Consider the following 8,085-nt stretch of genomic DNA (forward strand, 5'->3'; position numbering starts at 1 on the left):
GACTTTGATAGTTCTTCCGCCACAGTTTTCCCCATCTCCATATCAATAGGATGGTTCCGCCGAGCAGCAAAGGTGTGTTCCAACAGAATATACATAGCTGGTCCCCTCTTTGTTTCAATTTAGGAAATTATTAAAATTCATAATTTATCCTTTGCATTTCCTTCCTGGGCTTTTATACAGTCCAATCGTCAGTCCACCTTGCTCAAAATTGTTTCACTGACTATGATCCTATGCAGCAACTTTCCAGGATTTCAGATAGGGAACATTTCCAGGCCCACCTGGATATGCTAGTGATTGAACCTGGGTCCTTCTGCATGCCAATCAAATGCTCTCCCACTGTAATGCACCCTTTCCCACAAATTCTTATCAGCCATCTAGAATTCTCTGCACAAACGTTTAGGGTTGATCCAGTAGACACTACAGTTGGATCAAGCTATTGGCAGTGTCTCTTACCAAAGGTTCCTGAGTAAACTCAGCATTGTGCAGTACTTCTGGACTGGTAGCTGGTCAAGGAACAGGAAGCAGAGGATATAAGTAAATGGAGTGTTTTCACAATGGGCAGACAAATAAGGAACGGCATCCTCCAAGGACCCGTATTGGAACTAGGGATGGGCGAATCTGTCCATTTTGGTTTCTCCCAGTTGCTCTTTTTCCAGTCTTAAGTTCAATTCTCCACATTTCCTCACCAATTTGCATTTTCAAAAAATAAAAAATGTCCCCATGAAAATTCATCAGCATTTCAGTGCAATTTCCCCCTAATTTTGGTACACAACTTTGTCTAATATACATATTTTTGCTAAACATTTTCCTGTAATATAATGCATTTTTGTACGTTAGTTCCACTAACACATGCATTTTAATGGAACTATTATCTTGGCTATATGCATTTTTTTTACACATTACGGTACTTGGCCGGGTAACTGCATTGCAAAATTCAGAGAAGTGCAACTTTCAAAGGTAGGCTGTGTTTCAGTTCACACAATATTTCAGAGAGCGCAAATTACGTAGGTCCACCTTTAATGGAATCTAATTTCTCCCCTATTCCTAATTGGAACTGGCACTATTTAACATAAATTATCCGCAGGCAGTGAGATAGCCAAGTTTGCAGATGTCACAAATTATCGGGGGTGGTATAAACCCAAGCAGACTGTGAATAGCTCCAAAATAATTCCTCTGAATTGTAGGAACGGGCAGCACAATGCTAAATAAGATTCACTGTTAATAGGTGCAAAGTGATGCACAAGGGGAATCTGAAGGTGGGCGGTACTAAGCTACCACATCCCATCAGCACAAGGATTCCCACTTGCATTTCAGGACTTCCCTCACTCTCTTCTCCCTGCACATGCCTAGTGCCTCACCATATTTGCTCCAGAAGGTGGGGGTAATGCAGAAAAACAGATTGAGGGGATGCCCAGGTGAAATATACTCGGAGTCAAGAGTGAATTTCATGCTCTTTATTCGGCTTGTGGTAGCAACAGAAGAAGAAGAAGAAGAAGAAGAAGAAGAAGAAGAAGAAGAAGAAGAAGAAGAGAGGAGGAGGAGGAGGAGGAGGAGGAGGAGGAGGAGGAGGAGGAGGAGGAGAATGGCTCTTTCCCCAAAACGTCTGCTTAGATACATTATTTACACAATGGGCCTTGTGTGATTGGCTACTTCAGGGCTGCTCCTGCAGGCCAATCAGGTTGCTGACTTGCTTCATCCAGGAGCCTGATTGGCTGCTCCTGCAGGCCAATCAGGTTGCTGATTCACTTTCACCTGGAGCTGGATTGGGTGGCTCCTGCGGACCAATCAAACTGCTGCATTCTGGATCCTATTGTTCTAGGATTCAGCCTCCAGGGGGAGGAGAGAGGGAGAATGTTCCATTGCACAAGCAGAAATGTTCACTTTTAGCGCGTTCCATGATTCCCCCCAGCCTTTGACTGTGCAGGAAAGTGGCAGAGCAAACCTATGGGTATCGGGGGGAGGGAGAAAATTTATGGTAAAAGAACAAACGAATCCCAAGATGTGCTCGTTAGAGTAGAAGGCGATGGAGGAAATATGTATGATAGCCTCCCTATCCCAGGAACCTTCCTTGATCTGACCCTGTCATGCCCCACCCTCGTTTGCCATTACCAGAGGACTAGCAGCATAGTGGCAAGGAAAGTATAAGTTTCTGCACCCGGAACAAAGAACCTCAGGCCTTCCCATGGACCTGGGAGGGCCTGAGGTTCTTTGCTGTACCCTTCTTTATTGATTGTTCCATTTGTTGGCAAAGTCCTGATGGCACTTTACTGAACAACAGCGTATAATTCGAGGAGAAAGGAACAGAGAGGCTTTGCCTTTCTTACTTCAGGCCTTGTACATCGCAGGGAGACAGTCAGCCAAAACGTAAGGAGGAAAAACTCCCTCAAAACTACACAGCCAGTCAGGGTATTTGCTACCTCACTAGAGATCACAGCACTCTGCCTAGCTGCTCCACAGCACCTTCATCCCTCTCCCTGTAGCTGAGATTAGTTTACTGATAACAGAATTAACCTTTAGGTCACACACATAATGATCTCTGCTGTTGAACACCATTGTTATCTTGTCCTTTCTCCATGATGCTCAGGGTGGCATATGCAGTTTCCCTCCTTTGACTACCAGACATCGGAGGCAAAAAATGAGAGAAGGTTGATGCCTTCATGCTTTGCTTGAGAGCTCCCTGGAGGCATCTGGTGCTGAGCTATTCTTGATTAGGCCTTGGTCCGCTCACAGACACCAGTTGAACATTCCTACTGCCTTACCTGAATCAGATGCAAAAGAGAGATAGAGCTGGGTGTTATCATCAACATACCGATGAAACCCAATCCCCAAATCCTGGGTGACCTCATCCAGCGGTTTCACAGAGATGTAGAAAAACAAGGGAGACAAGCTAGAACCTGCTGACGGAACACATGTGCTATGGGCCAGAACAACAGTCTTCTAGCAGCACCTTGGGAAATCAGCTTTGAATTAAAATATTTTCACCACCACACTCTGATACCTTATCCAGAATGATACTTTGATCAGTGGTTCTGAACACTGCCACACGTTCAGGAGAATTACAGTGGAGCCTCGACATACGAATTTAATCCATTCCGAAGGCAACTTCGTAGGTCGAAAAATTCGTAAGTCGAAAAACGCCATTGGAAACGTGATTTCCCATAGGAATGTATTGGAAACGGAAAAATCGGTAAGTCGAAGCAACCCCATCTAAAAATTTGTAAGTCGAAAAATCCCTATCGAAAACCGCCGCGGTTTTCTTTCGGGTGTCGAGATATTCGTAAGCGCGCGGCCTTCATTACCCCCATTCGTAAGTCGAAAAATTCGGTTGTCGAGTGATTCTTAAGTCGAGGGACCACTGTACTAATCTCCCACAGTTCCTCCAGCACAGGTTATCCATTAAGGTGACTCATGCTTTTGTCCTCAGCATATTTATCAGAATAAGCCCCATTGGACATAAGTGGGGCTAATTCCAAGTAAGCACATTTAGGATTGTGCTGTAAGGCGCCCCCCCCCCTGCCAAAACTAGGTCTGAAATCTAACTGAACAGGATATTTTGTTATTTCTTTATTTCTTTACCTCATGTGCTTCAGTCTCTCTGGCTGGAAACAATGTGAGCTGCATTTTGCCTGGATCATTCCCAATATTAACATGTTTAGATAGAGCAGTCCCATTGCCAGAAAAAAAAAGAGGACACTGGTTTGAATTAAAGGTGCATGTGCTCATTTATATGCAAACGGCAACATTTTATTTGCATGGCCTTTACAGAAACATAATCGCTGGGGAAGCACACCTGGGAGAAGGCTGCTGCTCCTATATCCTCCTTGAGGGTTTCCCACCCGAATCTGGATGATGAATCAGAAAAGGGCTCTTCCTTTTACATTAAAAGGTGCAGTTGCTAACCAAGCCGGAATGGCATGGCCAAGCTACGTCCACCACACTGTCAGTTAGATTCGTTGCCAGTTTATACCAGGCATCCCCAAACTTTGGCCCTCCAGATGTTTTGGACTACAATTCCCATCTTCCCTGACCACTGGTCCTGTTAGCTAGGGAACATGGGAGTTGTAGGCCAAAACATCTGGAGGGCCAAAGTTTGGGGATGCCTGGCTTACACTGTTAACAGGAAATTTCAAAGAAGGTGAAACTAACTGGTGCAAGAGAAACAATGGGAAAGCAGTTTTCAAAGTGGGACCACGGAGATCTGAATAACAGAACAATAATGGATATGGAGAGGCAGGGTTAACGGGTTATCTATGGATACGTGAATAGGATTTAGGGTTAGGAATAATTGGGATGAAAGCTAGGACGAACGATGCCACCTCTTCCAACTCAGAATTATTAACAGATGCTGCCTTCAATTGTCTTCGGAATCATAAGGACTAGAAACCTGTTCTCTTTTGTTAACGGTGTGATATTTTAAAGGTGCGATTCTTAGCAATCTGAAGGAGATCACACTGAAGCTCACAATGTGATCGAAGCTATGCTTTTAATGTAAGCAACAATTGTCACACTATTTCCCCCCCCCAAAAAAAACCCCGGGACTTGTGCTTTAAGAAGTCTCCCTTGCCTTAGAATATTATTGCAGGGTCAACACAAAACCGGATCATTCCTGCTGGTGAACGCTGTAGTTCTTCACCATATCACGGTCTCTCTTTTTAAAATTCTGTTTTCAAATGTTTGGCAGTGAACAGCAACCTGGAAAGGAAGCCAATTGCACAACAGTAAAATGGAAAAGGGTTGCAGTTTAAGGTGCCACTGTGTGCACCTTGCGGGCATAGACCTACTAAAGTAAAAGGTGTAGATAACTGGGACAGAAGGAGATTATAGTACATACTTGTCTGCAAACAAGTATAGTAATGTCTGCAAATACTTTCCCTCTCAACACGCCCAGATGAAGCAACAACCCCCCACCCACCCCGAAATAATAATAATAATAATAATAATAATAATAATAATAATAATAATAATAATAATTTATTATTTATACCCCGCCCATCTGGCCGGGTTCCCCCAGCCACTCTGGGCGGCTTCCAACAAAACAGAAATTCTAAAATACATCACTCCCCACTCACTCACACACAAAACGAACGAAGCATGCATGGAGGGGAAACTAACCATTTAATTTACACTTGTCCTGATGTCTGCAGCAGCTGTTTATTCTCCATTTCCCACTGACCTCTTAGGATGTGACGAGAGTTAAAATAGAAACAGGCCAGGTCCCTGTTTTCCACTGATAACACAGAGGAAGAGGATTACGGTTGCTTATTAAAATTTTATTTTTAACTCTGCTCCATTCGCTCCCTTGCGCCCCACTTTGCCTGCCACCCTCCCCACCCTGCCGTGGGACAGGGCCACCCCCCTCTTTTAACCCCCCCCCACAAGCTCACTTGCACAAAGGAAGCCACTAAGCGCACACACGCGGCAGCCCACCTTGAACAAAACACTCCAGGACTCTTGAAAACAGCGAAAGTGCTAATCAAGCAGGGCCCAGGCTCCCTCTGCTGCTGCAGTGGTTGCTTGGCATATAAAACGGGGCTGTCTAGCCGCAGCTATGAGGTAACGTCTGGGTTTTCTGCCAAGCTGCAGAACTAGTCAGACACTCCCAGGGAGAAGGGGGGGGGGGCTGCAATAAGAAAAGTTAGGCTCGGAATAATCTTCCAGAAACTTCCCCACTTCTATCTTTTGCTGTGTGTTTGTGTGTGTGTGTGTGAGAGAGAGAGAGAGAGAGAGAGAGAGAAAGTTGCATAACCAGATTACTTAAAATGCAAAGGATCGTGTCAGCTGCTTCCGATTTTGGAAAGCAATTTTATGAAACCGATTTTCTTTTTAAAGTCCAGAGACAGAGAAACTGGAAACGGGCAATATATATATTCGCCACACATACAAGATGCATCTTAAGCTTCAATTATCTATTTTTGGGAGCTACAGAACGAAAGTGATAAAAATACAAACAGGCTGAACCAACCTGTGTGTGCAGCATTCTTGTTTCTTTTCCCCCCTCCCCCACTCCAGAGCCACCAATTAGCCTAATTAGCAGGTGGAAGAACTATGTCTTACGCCAAAGCAACCCCTTTCCCTTTATCAAGAAATTAGTTATTGGATTTTTCTCTGTGGTTGCTCAGAGTGTGAGACTATATAATCTATTCCACGGAGCATCATAATCAGCGGCAGTGCGATTTGGTTTTGCTCCTCTCTCTCTCTCTCTCTCTCTCTCTCTCTCTCTCTCTCTCTCTCTCTCTCTCTCTCTCTCTCTCTCCTCTGAATGAGGCAAAGCATCTAGTGGCTTGTTTGTTTGTTTGCTCATTCTTTCTTTCTCTAGTGAAGGTCAAGGATTAATCCTAGCTTTGCATTTGGGGACTTCAGCTCCCGGAAACAAAGCATAAGGCTCTCCACGCTCGTGAGAGGGATGCTCTCGTGTGAAGAGGCTGGTTGTGGAGAAGGAACTTTCTATTGAGACATTCTAAAACAGCAGCAGCATTTGCTCTTAAGATAAGGGCAACCAATGAAATGTTGTTTCGGTGATGTAATGGCTCTAAGGTGATGCTTTACTGGTTGAAGGTGTTGGTGCCTGGTTTTATGCTAGAGCGCAGGTGAGCAATGTAACCCTGCAGGTATAAATGGTGAAACCTGAAAGATCTCTTGTCATTTCCAGAATCCCAATCTTTGGTTCATTTCTGCTGCTGCACTGACACCCCAAGATTTCAGGGGTTCCATGGTTCGTTTTGGAAATGAGGCACGGCGGAGACTGTGGCATCTTTACGATATATGGTTTATTTGCACATATACGCAACCTGAGCTTGTGACGGAGGGCTTTGCAGCATCAACACCCCAAATGGTCTTGCTTCTCCCATAGACGCAGCCCCAGATTCAAACAGAAGTCAAACATTGCTCTCAAGTGTTGCTCCCATTCCATGTCCAGCTTGCTGCTTTACCTCTTGGTGGCAGACATGGTGGCAAACATGACTCTCTCACACAACCTTGCAGTTCCCATACCCCTTTCTCCAGTGTTGGCAGGCGGTTGCCTGAATGTCTCATTTACACACATCTTCATTATATCCAGGCTAAACTAATACAGTGGTACCTCTACTTACGAATTCAATGCGTTCCGAACGCACATTTGTAAGTCGAATCCCATAGGAATGCATTGGGATAGAAAACTCGTATGTTGAAGCAACCCTATCTAAAAATTCTTAATTAGAAAAAATCCTATCTAAACCACATCCAAGATGGCAGACGGAGCTCCATTCGTAAGTAGAAACATTCACAAGTAGAGTTATTCGTAAGTAGAGGTACCACTGTATTAACTTCATAATGTGAGGGCCAATCATATTGCCTCAATGCTCTGTCAGTTACATTGGCTTGACTGCTAGTAACAAGCTTTACCCAACCTTCCGGGCTGGTGGGAAAATGTATTTATTAACATTTATTATTAGTCACTTTTTCAGGACTGAACTCTCACGAAGCAACTTGTGGAGAGAAATGAAAATAATAGAACCTCTGGAGACACTGAATTAGATCACTAAAAGTGTCTTAAGGAAAGGGAACAGTAAAAAAAGATCAGAGTTGTAGCCCACAAAATTTTGTCCCATGGTCCTATTTTGTGGAAGGGTCAAATCTCAGGGTAAGAGCATCTGCTTTGCATGAAGGACCCAGGTTCAATCCCTGGCATTTCCAGAGAGGAGTCTCCAGGGAGACTTGTGAATGAATTCCTGGAAAACCACTGTCCGCCAGTGTAGACCAGGTGTGGGGAGTCTTTGGGCTCTTCAGATGTTGTTGAACAACAGCTCCCATTATCTCTGGCCATTGGACATGCTTGCCAGGGCTGATGGGATTTGTAGTTCAGCAACATTTGGAGGGCCAAGGTTGCTCACAGCTGGTGTAGACAATACTGAGCTTGATGGATCGTTGGTCTGACTCAGTATGAGGCAGCTCCCAATGTTTCTATGTTTGCCTATTCGTTTCTGGGCTCAAATTATATTTCCGGTTTTGACCTTTCAAGTCTTGAATGGTTTGTGACCAGGTTACCTGAAGGACTATCAGCGTTCATACAAATCTGCCAGACTCCTGAGATAAGATTTGCATTTATTA

The 8,085-nt window shown here is 44.4% G+C and overlaps 1 long non-coding RNA gene across 1 annotated transcript; it reads right to left on the reverse strand.

Moving 5' to 3' along the window:
• Positions 1 to 4,034: 4,034 nt before the first annotated feature.
• On the reverse strand, positions 4,035 to 5,487 carry LOC132592507 (uncharacterized). Its single transcript, XR_009557975.1, has 3 exons — positions 5,428 to 5,487; positions 5,113 to 5,227; positions 4,035 to 4,692 (listed from the first exon to the last, which is right to left on the reverse strand). It is a non-coding gene; the product is annotated as an uncharacterized LOC132592507 (long non-coding RNA).
• Positions 5,488 to 8,085: the final 2,598 nt, after the last annotated feature.

Source organism: Zootoca vivipara, chromosome 7 (assembly GCF_963506605.1).
Source record: "Zootoca vivipara chromosome 7, rZooViv1.1, whole genome shotgun sequence".
Taxonomy (NCBI): domain Eukaryota; kingdom Metazoa; phylum Chordata; class Lepidosauria; order Squamata; family Lacertidae; genus Zootoca; species Zootoca vivipara.